Source organism: Lactuca serriola, chromosome 1, assembly GCF_051521515.1.
Source record: "Lactuca serriola cultivar US96UC23 chromosome 1, Lser_US96UC23_V15, whole genome shotgun sequence".
NCBI classification, from domain to species: Eukaryota; Viridiplantae; Streptophyta; class Magnoliopsida; order Asterales; family Asteraceae; genus Lactuca; species Lactuca serriola.
In genome coordinates, this window is record NC_136408.1 from 86,250,317 (window position 1) to 86,269,044 (window position 18,728).

General features: G+C 33.6%; 1 pseudogene; it reads left to right on the forward strand.

Annotated features, from left to right (window-relative positions):
• The first annotated feature begins 2,524 nt into the window (after positions 1-2,524).
• On the forward strand, positions 2,525-14,586 carry LOC145058272 (ATP-dependent 6-phosphofructokinase 6-like; annotated as a pseudogene).
• The last annotated feature ends 4,142 nt before the right edge of the window (positions 14,587-18,728 follow it).

An 18,728-nucleotide genomic window follows, 5' to 3' on the forward strand; every position in this document is an offset into this window, starting at 1 on the left:
TACATGCTCCAAACAATCATGCCATAAATATGAGGCTCCTGCTACAAGTTTATGCATACAAACTAACTTTGAAGTTCCTGAGTCATATGAAATTAATGAAAAACCACATAAACTATATATACTATTTAACTCCAATACATATTTGAAAAGTAAAAAATTAATTGGAATCATGTGTCTACTTTCACTACAAAAAAAAAATGACAATAGTGACGAAAACGTATGGTCACTAACAATAGAAGGCGTCGTCACTAAATGATTTAGTGACCATACTTCTAGTCGTCACTTTTCGTCACTATATGTCCGTCACAAAAATTGATCAGTGACCAAAATATAAAAGTGGTCACTAATTAGTGACTAAAATTTAATGGTCACTAAATCAGTGACGACCTATTTCGTCACTTAATGTTGTCACTAGTCACTGAAAGTCGTCACTGTTTTCTATAATGAGTCACCATAAAAGGTCGTCACTCTTTTGTGCAATTAGTGACTAGAAAAAGTGGTCACCGGTTTACTCAAAATAGTGACAATAAAAAGTCATCATAGGCTGCTATTTATTACATTTAAACCCTTTAAATAATTAGCATTGAACTTAGTAAATGATAAGATATACTATGATCATTTTATCAAAATATATGTCATCCAATGATAAGCATAAATTGCTCTTAAATTTAAACAAAACCCATAACATACAATACATAAATGACTAAATGGTAAAAACACATATTCACCTTTGTATAAAGTAGGATTATACATGATATTCAAAGAAAATGGATTCGACCTCTTCTGTACCATGAAAAAATAAAAAGATTACATCAATTTGTAAACATATTTAGAAGTTAATCACCTTCTCATATTCAAGAAACTTTGACTTCTCTTGTCCATTGGCATTATTCCCTCCTGAAATCAATCGATCATTCAATCACTAACTCAAATTAAATCAAAAAATTGTTCTTTTATTATGTTATGTCTCACCTTTGTGTAAGATTTGGTGAAGAGTTCTTTCAAAGCATCAAGGCTGCTATGCCATCTTGATTGAGTCAAACAAATAGCAGTATCTTTATCAAAACCAAGCTTTCTTAAAAATAATGCAATCTCTTATGCACTATATCCTTTACAACCCTTATGGTGTGATTTGGTGATTGGCGGAAGGCAGTTAAGCAAACATTAGTAAGAATTAGGACTTGGGAGCAACATACATGTGCAGTGGTTATGGGAAAAAATGGGAATAATAAAACCCAATGTTTCATGTGAATACAACGGTGTCCAATAAGGTAGACTGGATTAGGTACAAACTTGATAAGACAATACACATGTCTTAAGTTTTTATCTTTTCAATCTTGACACAAAATTAATGGGATTTTTAATCATCCTATTTAACCTAATCATATCAATTAATTGCTCTGTTTCTTAAACCAAGAATACCCAAATATGGTAAAAGTTAACAATTGTGAAAGTTAAGATGTGGTATTGATTGTTGGATGCATCTTATTTATGTATATTTGTGCTAATTACATTGGATATTGTCAACTATAATATTTCATGTATGCATTTAGGTATAATTGTTTAATTTACACCTTAAAACATGATCAATAGCTACAAAAAACTGAACACAAACCAAAGAAGTGCACCTGATTAAAAAAATGCAAGGGTCACAAATTCGTCCACAATTATTTTCTTCGCTTCATACCCTCCCCACAAAACAAGATCTTGGACATTCTGCACGAAGATCACATCATGGTCAATGGCATCTTAGTCATTTAGCTAAAAGTACATTTCAAATGATTTTCAAGCATATGCAATACATATTTGTGCAATGAGGATTGCTCTAATTCAAGGGTATATAAGAGAAATCAAGAGTATCGAAGCACTTTGTAACACCGATTAGCTTTCCAACAAAAACCTTAGAACTAAAAACTCTTTCCAAATGATTGAAACGCATTTCAATCTCTTCATCATCAAATTCTTGAAAGGTGTGATAAATAAACAGATTAGCACCAGGTAGAGTATCCACATAACAAAATATAGTAGAAATTTTAGCCATATACAGAAAGTTACTGGTGTTTGTATTATCCTTTCTCCTTAATTTAATAACTACCTCAAATAAAGTGGAAACAACTGAAGCCTTGGCGAGCTTCCTGAAATTCAAATAGCAGGGTCAAACCTTCAATATGACATACTACCAAGGATGGTAAAATAATGAGCTGATGATCATCCTTTGACAAGCATTTAATCGAACAGATGGAGTGCAACCGATAGCACAAAGATGACTAAGTTATTCTTATAGAAGGTACAAAGTTCTAATCAGAAAAGTCTTCAAATTTAGTAAAACTACCTAATTTATATGAAGTTTTAATCAAAATATTCTCCAATTTAGAAAAAAGGCCTAAATTATATGAGGCTTGAATCATAAAATTTGTCCTACTACAAGCTTCATAGCTGGAGCGACCTATTCCATTTTTCAACAAAAAGGTCGTTGATTTCAGAACTCTGCATCTTTCATTGTTATGCTTGATGTTAGGTAGTGATGACTGAAAGGGGAAACAATAATGGTGATGATGTTGATGATAGGAAAGATATGAAGTCGAGAGTTTACACTTATTATAAAAGAAATGAGCCCTAATTTTGAGAAAAAGTATGAGATAACTAACTTGTACGTGGAAGCTCTTGTGTTGCGCTCTAATTAGAAAAGCGTCGACTAATGAAGAAATCTGTCACGCAGTGTGTGGTTAAAGCGGTCGATAAACATCAAGCGCCGAGTAATTCAATTGGACCAAACAGATATCCGCCATGACGGAAGCATGGTACAGGAGGATGGTGACTGCGGTATAAGTTAAGCCTAAGGCGGGAAGCTGCTTGCAAAAGGATATACTACTGCCATCTGATCCATCGGAGGGTTGTGAAGGCACAAGCACTGGATCCTCTGATATATTCCAATCTAATGGCGCAAAAGAACAAAGAGGCATGCGAAAGATGATAGAGAGGGGGTGAGATCGAAGAGATACCGAGGTCCATAGACGGTCGACGGGAGAGGGTGGAGCGTGCTGGTAGACCGGATAGAGAGGTGCATCTATGTCGATTTAGGGCTGATTATGTCAACATTTGACGAGAACTAATTGTTGCGATTCAAAATTTGTGTTTATTTGATTTCTTTTCATGGTTGTGAAAGGTTTGTGAGTTGGGTCGGATAGTGTATGTTCCAATGGGATCAGTTTCATGGGTCGGGTCTTGCTGATGGATACCTGGTGATGTAAGGATGTTTCTTTACAAAGTGGATGTAATGTTTTTTAAGCAATTAAGGGGGTGTTTGGCTAAGCTTATTAAAACAACTTATTAGCTTATTAGTGATTCCACACCACTATAAGTTAAAAAAGTGTTTGGATGAAAAATAACTTATTCCGGTAGGGAACCTCTAATAAGTCATTTTTTCATAAGTTACCCCACACTTACTTATTAGCTTATAAACTAATAAGCTAATAAGTTATAAGTTAATAAGCAATAAGCTTTTTTTTGCCAAACACCACCTAAATATGGGTGAGATTTATGATGAAATAAAAAGAATACCTAAATAAAATATTGTGAATTTCGTAAGGTTTTTGGAGTGTGACAAGTACGTAAGTGGTGGATTTTGCAATTTTCAATCACTGTTTTATTTTCACTTTTTTTAGCTAGTGACCACTATTTTTGGTCACTATTTGTTTGCAATTCAGTGACCATTATTTTTTTGTCACTAATTGTTTTTTTATTTTGCACTTCAATGACCATTATTGAGTGGTCACAGCTTATCCACATAACACATAGCGTTTAGGTGGTTTCAAATAGTTAGTGACCACCATTTTTGGTCACTTTCAATGCAATGACCACTATTTTTTGTCATTAGGCCTCTAAAATGGTGACAATTATTTTCAGTTACTAATACATGTTATGATATCAAAAAATATATATTTTAATTTTACTCACGGTTTAGTGACTGATTTAGTGACGACAACATAGAATTGGGCATTAAATTTGTAGGATTACCGAATTTAGTGACGACTTAATATATGGTGACTAAATGATGTTGTTAGTGACTAAAGTTTAGGTGGTCACTAAAATATTGGTCACTAATAGAGGCTTTTTTTAGTGTTTCCCACTTAGATCAATCTTTGACAAAATAAATAAATAATAATAAATTAGTTCTAAACAAAAAACATTACAAATAGTTTATATTATCAGGAAACAAGGGTTGCTTGACAAAATTCAAAAACCAACGTCAATTTTTGCCACAAAACAGAGAATGCCAACAACAAACGAGGTTTCTTTTCTCACGAACATCACAACTTCAAGAAAACTAACCCAAATAGGATATATTCATTTTGATAACATAAATTTGTGAATATTTTAATTGTAAACATTCTTATATATATGAAGTTGAATAACTTTATTATTATTCATATTTGGTATAAATAATGCCATAAAGACACATGTATATGTTTCAACATACCATTACTATGCTTTAAGTACCCATGTTTCAAAACACTAAAACTTCATATATTAATTGAATTCCAAACACATTTTTGATCAAATGGCAAATATGGGTGCCGTTGCAACAACAACTTTGCTTTGCCTGAGCATATTGCTAGAGTCATCACTTCTACTTGAAGTTGCTGCTACCCCCCATATCGGATATCCAAGCCTATTTTATGGTGATCCGCCTTGTTTACCAAAAGATAGTAGACCTGCATGCAAGCCTCCTCCTACACCCATTGGTAGAGGTAATATACCTTTGTTGTCAGAAATGAACGAATATCCACCAGAGTAATAATTCATAGCTTTCTTTTTGGCATATATATATATATATATATATATATATATATATATATATATATATATATATATATATATATATATATATATATATATATATATATATATATATATATATATATATATATATATATCAAATAACGTGTATATGGACACGAGAGTACGAGATGCATTCTATTTCCATTCCATTAATGATGCACTCCATCCATATTCTCGCGTAGTTTATCATACCAACTGTGGCATGGTACAATTTTATATGTTAAATGTCTTAGTACGACACCATAAATATATGTTTGCATATAATCTTTTCGATACCCTTTAAAGTCTAACAAACAGTTATTACCGAACGAATTTAATAGTATTTCACATACATACATACATACCCACAAAAACTCATTTTACTATCATCTTTAATTAATTAGATTTGACTTTAACAGGGGACTATGGAAGAAGATGTGGTAAATGGGGTGACAGGGCGAATGTTGTGAGAGTAGCAGATCATGAATGAGAGATAGAAGGAAGAGGTGTTACAGGTGGGATCGTGAGAGTAATAAATGAAGAAGATGATATGTAGTGTTAAATAAGTAATAAGACAGTAAATTCTTTAATTTTTTGAAAAACCTTGTTGGATGCATTTTATTGGATTTTTTAGGATACTAATATGACACATGTTATCATTTAAATAGGTAGGAGGATTGATAGAAACAAAAGGTAGAAGGATATTTAATTTCTTTTAAAATTTTTAATGTTTTTGCAACCAAACGTGGAAATTTGTCGGAATTCAATTCCGATTCCTACCAAATCTTATAAATGTGACATCCCAAAATTCACAGCCAGAAAAGACCGGTTTAATTTATGCTTTTAAAATAATTTCAGAGTAATCATTTGATTAAAAGAGTTGCGGAATTTATTACCAAACAAAATATGATAAAATAATATTTACCAAAGCATTTCATAAAGAAATGTATTTTCATTATATAATCAAAACTCGGGATGTCATGTCACTACAAGAAAAATCATGAATAGCTACGGAAAATTTATATGAAATCAAAATCCGTAGCAATTTTAATACGGAATATGTTACAGAATGGCTTGTCGTAGCTATAATGCTATGGAAACGGTTACGAAATTGCATTCAATAGCTAAATCCTAAATAGCTACGTAAAGTTCCTATGGAATTAAGATTCATAGCTATTCTACTATGGAATATGATACAAAATGCTTGGTCGTAGGTACTTTGCTACGAAAATGGCTACGAAATTGCATTACGTAGCTGAATCATGAATAGTTGTTACGAAATCGAAACCCGTAGCTATTTTACTATAAAATATGCTACATAATTTTTGGTTGTAGCTAGTTCGTTATGAAACTTGTTATAGAATTCATATCCGTAGATACTTGGCTAGAAAGTTCGCTACAGAATCAAAATTTGTAGCTAGTTAGCTACAAAATTGAAATCGGTAGTTATTTTGCTATGAAAATTTGCTACACAATAAAATTGTGTAGTTAATCTACCATGATACTTGTGACGAAAATGCTAATCGTAGTTATTTGTGTATACAACTGGTTTCGGAATTTGCAAAATAACTACAAAAACCAAATATGTGGCTATTTCTCTACGAATTATTTCGTAGTTAAATAGCTAAGTAATATCTCTCCCCTAGCAAAATATAGAAAATTATTTTAAAAGGAAACTAGTAAGAATCTTAAAACAAAAGAAGAAAACTATATCATGGTAACTTAAAAAGTTATGATTTTTTCTTCATTGACATATATATATATATATATATATATATATATATATATATATATATATTACGTCTCATTATTTATTTTTACCTAAGCTACTTTTCACCAAATCATCGCAGTAACCCCCGTTTTGTGTTCCCTCGTTTTGTCTCCTTAACTTCGGTGGAAGCAGCATAATTTTCCCCAAATCATATCATATGTATCACATTTGGAAGTAGCATAAGACGATCGCGTATGAAAAGGAGTATCTATGACTTCGATGGCGAAGTTGATCCAAACATATCAGACATCTGCAATGTAATTAAGGAAACGGCGACATGTGATTGTGCAGCGAGGTTGTTGATCTCAAATGAGAAACGGTATTGATCAAATGGCAGAGGGAAGGGACGCCTGTGAGATCCAGTCTAGCAACCGATCAATTCTCACATCCCTCAACCTAAAATCGTACTCTCCCCCCCCTTCTCTCTCTCTCTCTCTTTCTCTCTCTCTCTCTTCAATTGTAGTCCAATAAGCCAATTGAATTAGGTTTTTACATCGGACTGGTGTTAAAATTGTTAAAAAATCGATTTTTATTCAAAGCACATTGAATAGGAGTTGGAGTCTTCCTACTAAGTTGTCATTATAACGATATAATTTGTAAATTCTTCGGAATTGGGATCGTAATCGACTAGTGCTGTTATTTTGATCTTACATGAGGTCGTAAGGAACTTTAATTCTTAATTTGTAGATTTGCAATAAAATAATTTGTATGTAGCCTCTTCCAAATTATGAAGAACACTATATTACAAAAATATATCTTTAGGAACTAGAAAATAGATCTTATATTATTATTCACAACGAGCTTTATCAATCATATTTCCTTAATATGACCTTTTGTGTAGCATTGTCATTACTTTTTGTGTGTTATTGATTAACGTAACGTTACTTGTAGCACCTTGTTTAACTCAATTGTCTTTCAGTTGGACATATTAGGATGAAAGGCTGATGTATAAGTTAGTTTGTAAGAAAACTCATTGGAGATATAGTTGGAGCCTAGAGGAAGGAAGACTTAAATTCTTGATCATAAAGAACTTACACATTACAACCTACGAATAATGCCTTGTAATATTCATAGGCCAAACCAAGTAATGCCTTGGACAACCTTCGATTACTCAGTGTTACTGATCAATAGCTTTTGGAGGATGCTTATGAAATAATATACACATTAAAATGATCAAGAGATTAGAATAATAACCATACAGTAAGCTAAGAATCTTAATTGAAAGTTTAAATGAAAATTTGGTAATTTCCATACATTAGATGCTTTTATTAACATATATAAATATTTTATTATGAGAATTATAAATAATATACTTGCACTAACCGTTGTATTTGACAGAATAGCAAAGATGATGGTTTAGACAACAATTTGATTGGTCAATTTGGTGTGGGATTTTATTATGCCTTCCAAGTTGATAAGGTGTGTCGTTTTTCAACCCTTTGATACTTCTTTTTATAAAATACCATGAATTATTTATGGAGTTTTTTTACTCATTTTTGTCCTGATTGTTTTATATAATAATAACAGGTGATGTTGTCAACAAGAACTCCAAACTCTGATAAGCAAATATGTTTGGGAAGGAGAAGCGAATTATAGCTCTTATATAATCTAAGAGGAGATTGATCTTGAGAAGTTTATTCCTTGAGGATCTTGCATCACATTACATCTCAAGGTATATTTTTTTTAGTGTGATCTTAATTTTATACCAATTTAATTTATATGCAGGGTGGATGCAGAGGATTTTACTCCTGAAATACAATACCATTAACACCTAAACTTGCTAATTGCATTCATAAACAAGGTGGCACCATAATCGGGACATCACGAGGTGGCTATGATAACAAAAAGATAGTCAATAGTGTTGAAGATCCTAGAATTAATTAGGTTATTATAAAACAACCAAAAACAAGTAATTTTACTAGTTTTGTGACATATATATGATACAACCTTGATGTTATTTTTTAATGAAGAAAAGTATAAACTTTTTGTATTTATACAGGAACTTAGAAGACGGGGTCTTAAAGTTGCGGTTATCGGGATAGCAAAAACTATCGATTATGACATTCCGGTACTTTATATTGAAGTGTTGTCGATTTTAGTCCTTCGTGTTATATGATTAAAATAAAATTCATTACTTTGATCTTGTTTTTATAGATTATTGATAAATCATTTGGATTTGATACTGCTGTTAAGGAGGCTCAACGTGCGATTAATACAACTGATGTTGAAGAAGAGAGCAACAAGACTTGTATAGGACTTGTTAAGTTACGTAATAATGGTAAGTTTTGTAAAACAAGATTAAATAAAATTTAGTGTTTGTGGTTTAAATTTGAAAATATTTATGAATACTTTATTTTTATTGTAATGTATGCGGCTCTTGCAAGCCTAGATGTTGATTATTGTTTGATCCCTGAGTGGCTGGGTCGCCTTTCTATCGTGAAGGGCATGGTGGTCTTTTTAAACATATAGAAAAAATATTAAAAAAAACGGGCATGTGGTAATTATTGTAGTAGAAGGTGCATGACAATAATTTGTGGCTAAGAGCTTAAGAGCCACCAACAACAAGGATACCTACGGGAACAAGGTTTTAGATGACATTGGCTTGTGATACCTAAGTTTTGTGACAATTGGAAACTTTTTTTAATGAATGATAGAATATTATGTATCAAATAACATTTTATGTTTAATTTATAGCCTTTAGATGTGTTGGATATTTATTTTAGTTTCTATATAGAAATACCACTTTTGGTTTTATATTAATTGTATTTTTAGAAATTGTTATAAGTAGTCGAATTCAAATACCGAATTTTATAAAATAATGGTACAAAACATTTGCTACAAAATTTGTTATGGAAAATTTTCTACAGAATTGGCTACGGAACAATTGCTATGGAATTAGCTATAAAACAATTGCTACGGAATTTGCTATGGAAAAATTGTTACGAAATTTGCTACGGAAAAATTACTACGAAATTTACTACGGAAGAATTGTTACGGAATTGACTATGGAAAAATCACTACGGAAAAAACGCTATGGAATATGCTACGGAAACATTGCTATGGAATTGGTTACGGAAAAATTGATACGAAATTTGCTATGGAAAATTGCTACGAAATTTACTACGAAAATGCTATGGAACTCAAATTGCAACGAATATATCTCGTAGAAACTATCATAGCAAAATTGCTACGGAATTCCAATTTTGTAGCTAAACAGTTTGCTACAAGAAATAAAGCAACGGAGTCTAATTGAAAATTTGCGTAGCAAATTCCTTAGTTATTCGGCTTTAGCTACAAAATTTCATGTTTTTGCTATGGAATTTTTCCGTAGCTAAATCGAAATTTTCTTGTAGTGTGTTATGATACAGACCAAAAGTATAAACGGCACATTATAAGCCTTACAACAGTTATTTACAACTACAGGTCTATAAACAAAATAACTTGATGACTCATCCAACTTATGCTCTCGCGCCACTACCTGTAATACAAATAAAACTGAGTGGGTCAGGCTTGGGGGCCTGGTAAGCATATAGGGTTTTCAACCCACAATAAATAATTAATTTAATTTCACCAACCAACAATAACCCGAATACCCATTCCCGTTATCCTCACTTTACGTCCCTAAAACAACAACTATCACAAGGGACCTAGTCTAAGGATTTTCATCGGGATGGACACTACTGCAAAGGGGTTTCCTCAACAATAAATATCCTAAAGGCAACCATGAGGGGGGATAAAGTACACAGGTGAACACATCTTTCACAACACTTATAGGTTATGAACCTGCCAACATTCCACTGGACAGTCTAGAAAGAGTCTGTGGTCGTCATCATACTCCGCTAGATGACTAGATCAACAACAACATCGAGGCTTCTCATCATTTTATTTCATCACACATCAACTATCTACCCATGTTTTACCCAACATATTTGTAGATATATATATATATATATATATATATACACACACACACATATTCATATATAGCTTAAAAACCTGTATAAAATATTCATTCGGTACTTATTCCAAATAACAGATAATATATAAACACATAGCACGTATTTTATAGAGAAATAATTCACATATATGTGTTAGAAGAAAGCAACTACACACTCACTTGATAAGACGATTATCGGACAACGCTTCGTCTCTTAAAATAATAATCTTCGATGAAACCGAGATATCTTCCAAAAACCGGGCTTCTCGCAGGTAGAGTTTCGGCTCGACAACTCTATTTCTCGGGATCTTCGGGGCTTCGGGACTTGCTTCGGGTGTCGGGATTGATACCGGGGCTTCGGGGGTATTTCTCGCAAGGTTGAAGAAAGTTTAACGGTTAAGAGTGGAAATTTGGCAACCACCAACGGCTGGCCTCACATTCTATTTATAGGGTGAGGCTGGCCTTCGGTACGCAGCGCTTTCCCTGAACGTTGGGCGTTCCTCCGAACGTTGCACGTAGGAGTGGGGTTTGGTCTCTATCCGATGAGAGCTCCGAGTCAGCAGAGACGTGGCTAATCCGAGGCCTAGCAACGAACGTGGGGCGTTCCCTTTCCAAACGTTAGGCGTTCCCTTCTGACGTGCCTCAGTTTGCGTGCCTCGAACTTCAGAAATTCATAACTGTCGCATACGAGCTTCGTTTTTTATATCCACACGTAGGTGAGATTATGCTCTATAATTCTCGTTTAGACTCCGTCGGCTAATTCTGACTTTATTTTAATTATATTATTATTAGTAGGCCGAGACAAGAAAACTTCGTTAGAAATTCATAACTTCTTCGTCCGACGTCTGTTTTCATTTGTCTTTTTACCATTGGACTACTATCGACGAGATCTTCGATTCTCGTTTAGATTGTTTCGGCTAGAAATCACTCGATCTCATAATCGAACTTTGGGCTGCATACTGCTAAGTCGAAACTTCGAAAAATCATAACTTCCTCACACGAAGTAAGATTTAGACGTTATTTTTATGCATGCTCTCAGTTTAACGTATTCTACGTCTTTCATTTAGATCACTAAGGCTAAATATTGCTCTATCGTAAATTCACTATTTACGTCACGCAGTGTCGTACCGGTTCTGTCGCGAAACTTCGACATATCATAACTTCTTCGTTATAACTCAGATTTCGGCATTCTATATATATTCGAAATCCTTGTCATGACCACTACCTCTTTATGTATACATATCAGACTTATCTAATATTTCATTTTAACTCTTATTTTATCCTTAATTCATTTAAATCACAACAATTAAGCATAAAACACATAATACTCAAATAATACATATCTATTATTTCAAAATGAGTTACTAAGGTTAACCTACACCATTACATCAACATTAATGTCTAACCTAGAAACACGGGTGTTACAATAAACTACCACATACCTAACGCGAAACCCCCTCTCCCTAAATCAGTTACAGATGTTCATTAATTTTGAGTAAACTACACGAATGATCTTTATGGTTTATAGTAATTTGAATGTTTGGTTCCTAACTTATATTTTAACTCGGAAGGTCCCTGCCATTTGTTCTTGTTACACGCTTGGTCCCTACTGTTTGATTTTGTTACGTTCTTGGTCTCTGTCTTACCTAAAAATATTATTATTTAAATAGGGAAAAATTGTGGAGTATGTAAGATAGGGTGAGGGGGTAGGGTTGGGTGTGTTTATTTAAATAAATTAAAAAAATAAGGGAAAATAATCTTTTTAGGTAAGACAGGGACAAAAAACGTAACAAAAACGAACAATAGAGACCTTCCGAGTTAACAAAAATAAGTTATGGACCAAACGTACAAATTGCCCTAAACCATAGGGACCATTCGTGTAATTTACTCGTTAATTTTAAATCTTTTTTTCGTAACTTACACTTAATTTGGTTAGTGAGATCCTAGCTTGGGCAAAGAGAAGGAAAAAGAAGATTTTTAATTTTAAAGTGGATTTTGACATGGCTTTCGACTCCCTCAATTGGGAGTATCTTGGAGATGTTATGTCTCAAATGGGTTTCCAAGAGAAATGGCTCAATCTGTTCTCAAAATCATAACAAAAGTGTTTGTTTGGGGCGATTTGGAATAGTTGGAACCATTTGGTGTTTGACAACAATACACATTGTATTAATTCTATTATGTTTGATATTAAGACCTTTGCTTTTCTTTGGCTTAATAGCAGGTGGAAAGAGGACGTAAACTTATATTAGGAGAGCTCGTGTAATTAGCCCATGGCTGCTATCTTGTAATTCCTTCCCTAGCTTCTCGCTAGGTGTGCTAGTTTATTCTTGTCTTGATGCCCAAAAAAATTAAAGGAATAATGCAATTAGGAAATTAATAAACGATAAAAAGTAATAAATATTTTTTTCATTTATAGATTTTAAGGGATAATCAAAAAATCTTATTTTTCGAGATCGAAATGGTGTCTGTGTGCGTTTCCTAAGTGTGGATCTTTCGATCCCTAGATTAATACATACCGATGAAGATCATCTAATTGCAAATTGCAATTATGCATGCAAAGCCTGTAAAAGTTTGCAAAGAAAACACCAATGTCCAACAAACACGAAAAAGAGAACTTAACAGTAAAATAAAGATAAAAAGAAAATATTTTTGGGCGAATCAAAAAGAGAAACAAACATTAAATGCTACTCAAAATATGATACAACATATTTATAGCTATCATACAAATCGACAAAACATATAATCTCTTCTCTTTATTCTAATAAATGAATAACTTTATATTTCTTATTGACAAGTGTCATAATATTAGACCTTTTCATTAATATTATATGTTACATATCATACCACATGTCAAGCTATTAATTCTCCATTTCAAATTTAAAATTTAAAATTTCACATCTCTAATTACATTAAATTAATAATTAATTATTCATCTCAAATTTCAAATTTTAAATTTCACATTCTAATTATATTAAATTAATAACATTAGAATAAAAAATAAAATAAAGTTTTTGGAAAATGGGTGTTAGAAGAAGTAGGGATAATGTCACTGTAGCACATGGAACTTTTATCATTTGGCTAATTTGGTCCTTAAAGTTTTTTTTTTTGGTACATTAGACCAGTAAACTCGTAATTGACCTTTTAATTACACTATTTTAGAAGGTTTCCCGGTTATAATGCTTATGTGGCATGCTGAAGTGTCCAATAAGCTTACGTGGGAAGCTTATGTGTCGAAGTAGTCCAGTTGTCGATATAGGCTTATTAATTGAAACCCTCATTCGGACCTCCTTTAAATCTTTACTTACCCTTCTCTGAAAAGTCAAAGACTTCTCCCTCCCCGACTATTTCCATCTTGAAGAAGAATGTCTTCGAGCTCATCGACGTCAAGGAATCAGCTACAAGTCACCCATGTTCAGTCGCAAGAAGGGGTAAAGGTTTGTGATTGTGTCGTTCCAGCTAAAGAACGAACCTGTTGGAAGATAACAAACCCTGGGAGGCGATTCTCCAATTGTCAAAACAGTATGGTAGGTCCTGATTCTCTTGATTTTGATAAGTTAGTATTTTATGGTTTGATGTGTTGTTTCTTTCTGTAAAGACGATAATGGTTATTTGTATTTTGTTTCATATGTTAAAAACCCTAATTTTATTTCCTTCTTGACGATCACTGTGAACAAAACCCATTTCGCTAGTACATTAAAGGTAGTTGATTTGTGATTGTCAGTCAAACCCTAATTTTATTGGCTTTTTATAGACTAGATTGAGGAAATGTAGCTTCTTTGAATGGAAAGATGAAGAACAGGCAGACGGGTACTACAAAAACCTGCTATATTCTCTGAAGCAGAAACTGGATGCCAAAGATGAACTGTCTGAGATGAACAAATTGAGGAGAAGGATTGCTGAAGTGGATTTTCTGCTGTCACAGGAGCAGTATAAAGTGGCAAAGAGTGAGAAAGAAGTTCATGATGCAAGGAAGGCAATAGGCAGGTACAGGATGATAGTTGCCCTGTTGTTTGCTTGCTTGGCCCTATGTGTTTTGAAGTTAGGGGGGTCAATGTAGTTAGTTTGGTTGGTTAGTGTAACCTTTTGTTTTTTTGGGATCCCTTGTATTTTTTGTAAAGGCAGACTGGAAAGTCAGTTCTATAAGGGGCATTTTGTATGTATTGAAGCTGGTTTTAGTTATAAGTTGGGGTTATCAACCTTAATGTGTTGATGTTGTAAGGTGGTAAGTCCCTAATGAAAAGGCATATGATAAGTAACGTAAAAAAATATTCAAAGTCCCAATAGTAGGGCATTTTGTATAATCAGATGATGTTTATCAAACATATGCACTGGTCTATATTCCCAACAAATATATTTAATTAGGAAGTGGTCCATGTGGAAGTACTATGTGTATGGGGACCATTTGTAGTCAGTGAGTGTTTTAATAATGAAAAAATGGGACCTGTGAAGCCATTAAAAAACCATATTCGGGACCATATAAAACATCCCCATGCATGCACATTATTCCAATTTTTTCCATGTATAAATATTCAAAGCCAATTGTCATGATTTTACTTAAAATGGTAACATACTTTCATACTTCATGTCATACATAAATAAATAACCAACATACCATTTTCTGTCATACATACTTAAATGACCAAATTACCCTTTTCTGTCATACATACTTAAATGACCAAATTACCCTTTTCTGTCATACATACTTAAATGACCAAATTACCCTTTTCTTGCATACATAAATGAATGACCTAAATACCCTTATCTGTCATCAATAAATAAATGACCAACATACCCTTTTCTTTCATAAATACTTAAATGACCAAAAGACCCCTTTTCTTTCATACATACTTAAATGACCAAAACACCCTTTTCTTTCATACATACTTAAATGACTAAAATACCCTTTAATGTCATACATACTTAAATATAAATTACCAACATCCTATTACATAAACTTTAAATATAAATTACCATCATCCTATTACATAAACTTTAAATCCAATTTACCATCATCCCATTACATAAACTTTAAACACAAATTACAATAAACACTAATCAATTACAAGAGCTTTTCCCTTCGAATTTCCTGGATCATCAACACCACCAATTGTTTTGCCTAATTTCAGCTTCAATATTCTCTCTGACTTTCTTCTCCTTATCCTCTTCAAAATATTTGAAATTGGCCTAACACAAACCTGTTGAACTTGGTTAACAGGAGCAACCTCCTTAACATTACCATTATCCACTTGGGCATTAGGATTAACCTCATCAACCTCCTAAACATTTACATTATCAACTTGGATAACAGGATCAACCTCCTCAGCCTCCTCATCTTGAACAGCTTGCTCAACCAGAACAGCTTCCTCAACCACATCAGCTTCCTCACCCATAACACCCTCATCACCTTCATAACATCTAGGTGGAGTAAATTGCATATAATGACGAAAATCCCCTGCACTATTAGATTCAACATCAGTAGGAGCAACTTGCATATCATTTTGAGTAGTATCCATCTCAATTGGAGTCATTTCAACCTCTTCATGTTGTTGTGGTTCACTTGTACTACCCTACATGGCATAATATAATTATGTTAGTGACAGATTATATGTAACAAATTATATGTAATTAATCTTATATTTTAAATTGTTTTACCTGTCCTGCATTTTGGTTCACACATACTTTTTGTTTCTTCTGTTTCTTCACATTTAACTTTTGGGGCCTTCTCTGTGGACAAGTGGCCTTGTTGTGACCTATCTCCTTGCAAATACTACATCTGATTTTCTTTCCAGCCTTAGAAACCATGTGTGTTCCTGTATTCTCTGTAGTGGATTTATTCCTCTTAGTAGTTGGCCTACCAGGCATCCTTCCATTAATAGGAGGCAATGGTGGAGTATAGTTTGTCTCTGGCCACATGTCACTGCTATTCATGGGAGCAATTCTGTAATTGTATGCCTTCCTAAATGTGGTTGTGCTAAACATGTTGTCTACATAGGCTTCTACATCCCTATTAAGAAAGGAAATGCTAGCTACAAAATGAGCATATCCATATCCATTCAATTGCCACAACCTACATGAGCATGTTTTCCTTTCTAAGTCCACCTCATATGCATCTATTGCTCCCCTTATCTCAAACTGGTTTAATCCACTTGGTAGTACCTGATAATGCCTTTGAGGTTTTTTAAGCAAATTCACCTTATCCCTTATCTCTGGACAAATATGATTTCCCCATTGTTGTCCCTTTAATTTCATGTTGTAGATTCTGTCCATCATGTATAATCTTATCTCCTCTAACATGGTTATTATGGGCTTCTTCCTGGCATCTACTATTACAACATTAAAACTTTCTGAGAACCCATTTTCAACTGCATCACAACATCTTCCAGTTTGAAAGAAAGCTCTAGACCATGTTTTAGGATCTTTCTCCATGAGATAATGATGGGCATCTGGGTTCAATGTCTCAATTTCTTTCATCACAACTTTAAAAGCATGCTCAGTTGTGGCTTTAGATGCTCTCCAAAACAAGGTATGATATATGGCACTAGTAAATCTCTTCTGCAAATTTTGGCAAATATGTCTAGCACACTGTCTGTGCTTTATATATGGCAGCAACTCTTTAACAGCCTCTATCAAACCTTGTAGTAGTAAAAAGGTTTAATTCAGATAGTGTAAAATTAACATAAATGCATTACTATGTAAAATACTAACCTTATGTTGGTCTAACATTAAACTGAAACCATTGCCTAAATTCAAGTGTAGATCATCAATGAGAAGCTTTAGAAACCACTTCCAATTCTGCTTGTTATCCACATTAACCACTGCCCAAGCAATAGGATATATCTTGTCATTTTCATCCCTCCCAATAGCACAAAGCAATTCTCCCTTACAAACACCTTTAAGAAAACATCCATCAAGACCAATTACCCTTCTACACCCTTCAATCCAACCTTGTTTAACTCCTTGAAAACAACAATAGAACTTGCTAAAATATTTCTTTCCATCTGGACCATCCTCTATATCTAGTTTCACAGTTGACCCAGGATTTGTCCTTAAAATCTCATGACCATATGGCCATAGCTTACCATAATGTTCAACAAGGTTACCTTCAACAAGTTTCAGTGCATACTTCTTTGCTCTTCTACATTGCCCCATACTAACTTGGATACCAAACTTGGCCATTACTTTTAACCTAAGCTTCCTTACACTTATTTTCTGACTTTCTACAATCTCTTTGGTATAGTGACTCCCAATCCATGCATATGTCACCAATGATCCAAACTTGAAGTTCCTAGCACAATTATGATCAACTTTTAGTGACTTGATTTGGAAACTCTCTTCCTCACTCATCCAGGAAGCCCATAATCTAAATGTGCAAGCACCCTTGCTACACCTCACCAAAAGTCTTGTCCTATCATTTTTTTCAAAACACAATTGATATCCATTAGCTACAACATAGTTACACAACATTGATTTTACTTGCCCTGGACCCTTAAATCTCATCCCTAGAATTGGTTTTTGTTTTTTCCAGTGTAATAGCTCATTAAATATGAAATGAGTTTGTATGTTAACTTCAACTTCTCTCCCATTGTCATCATCTACACTGTTGTTTGCATCCTCATCATCAACACATAGCTTACTCAAGAAAGGATCATTTGGTGTCCTATTCATATGCACTACATCCTCATTAAATTCAAAGGCAACATTTCTAAGTTCATCTATGTTGTCTTCATTTTCACCATCAATACAAGACTCATGTTCATCATCATCATTATCTTCATCATCATGCCACCCATCAACACCAACCCCAATATGATCCACATAACCCGAAATTACACCATCTGTTCCATAAGCATCAAAAATAAAAGAAGAATATTCCACATCATCTGAAATGGGATTAAGCCCTTCCATCAAGGACATGTCTGGTTCACAGTAGTAAAACTTTTTACATTCTTCATACATTAAACGTTCGCAGAAGGTCACAAACTCAGAATAAGTCATAGAAGAAAAGTCAACATCATTGAAGATGGTTTTAACACCACCAGTGTAAGAGAAAGGATTTCGATTAAATACCCCTTAGTAGTTGAGTTCCACCATCGCAAACAGTCCATTAGGTTCTGATTGTGCCATTGCTACGAGTTCTTTGTTTCTTTCAGCTTGATCACAAGAATGCTTCACAAACCCTAAATCAGTTTCTTTTACAGC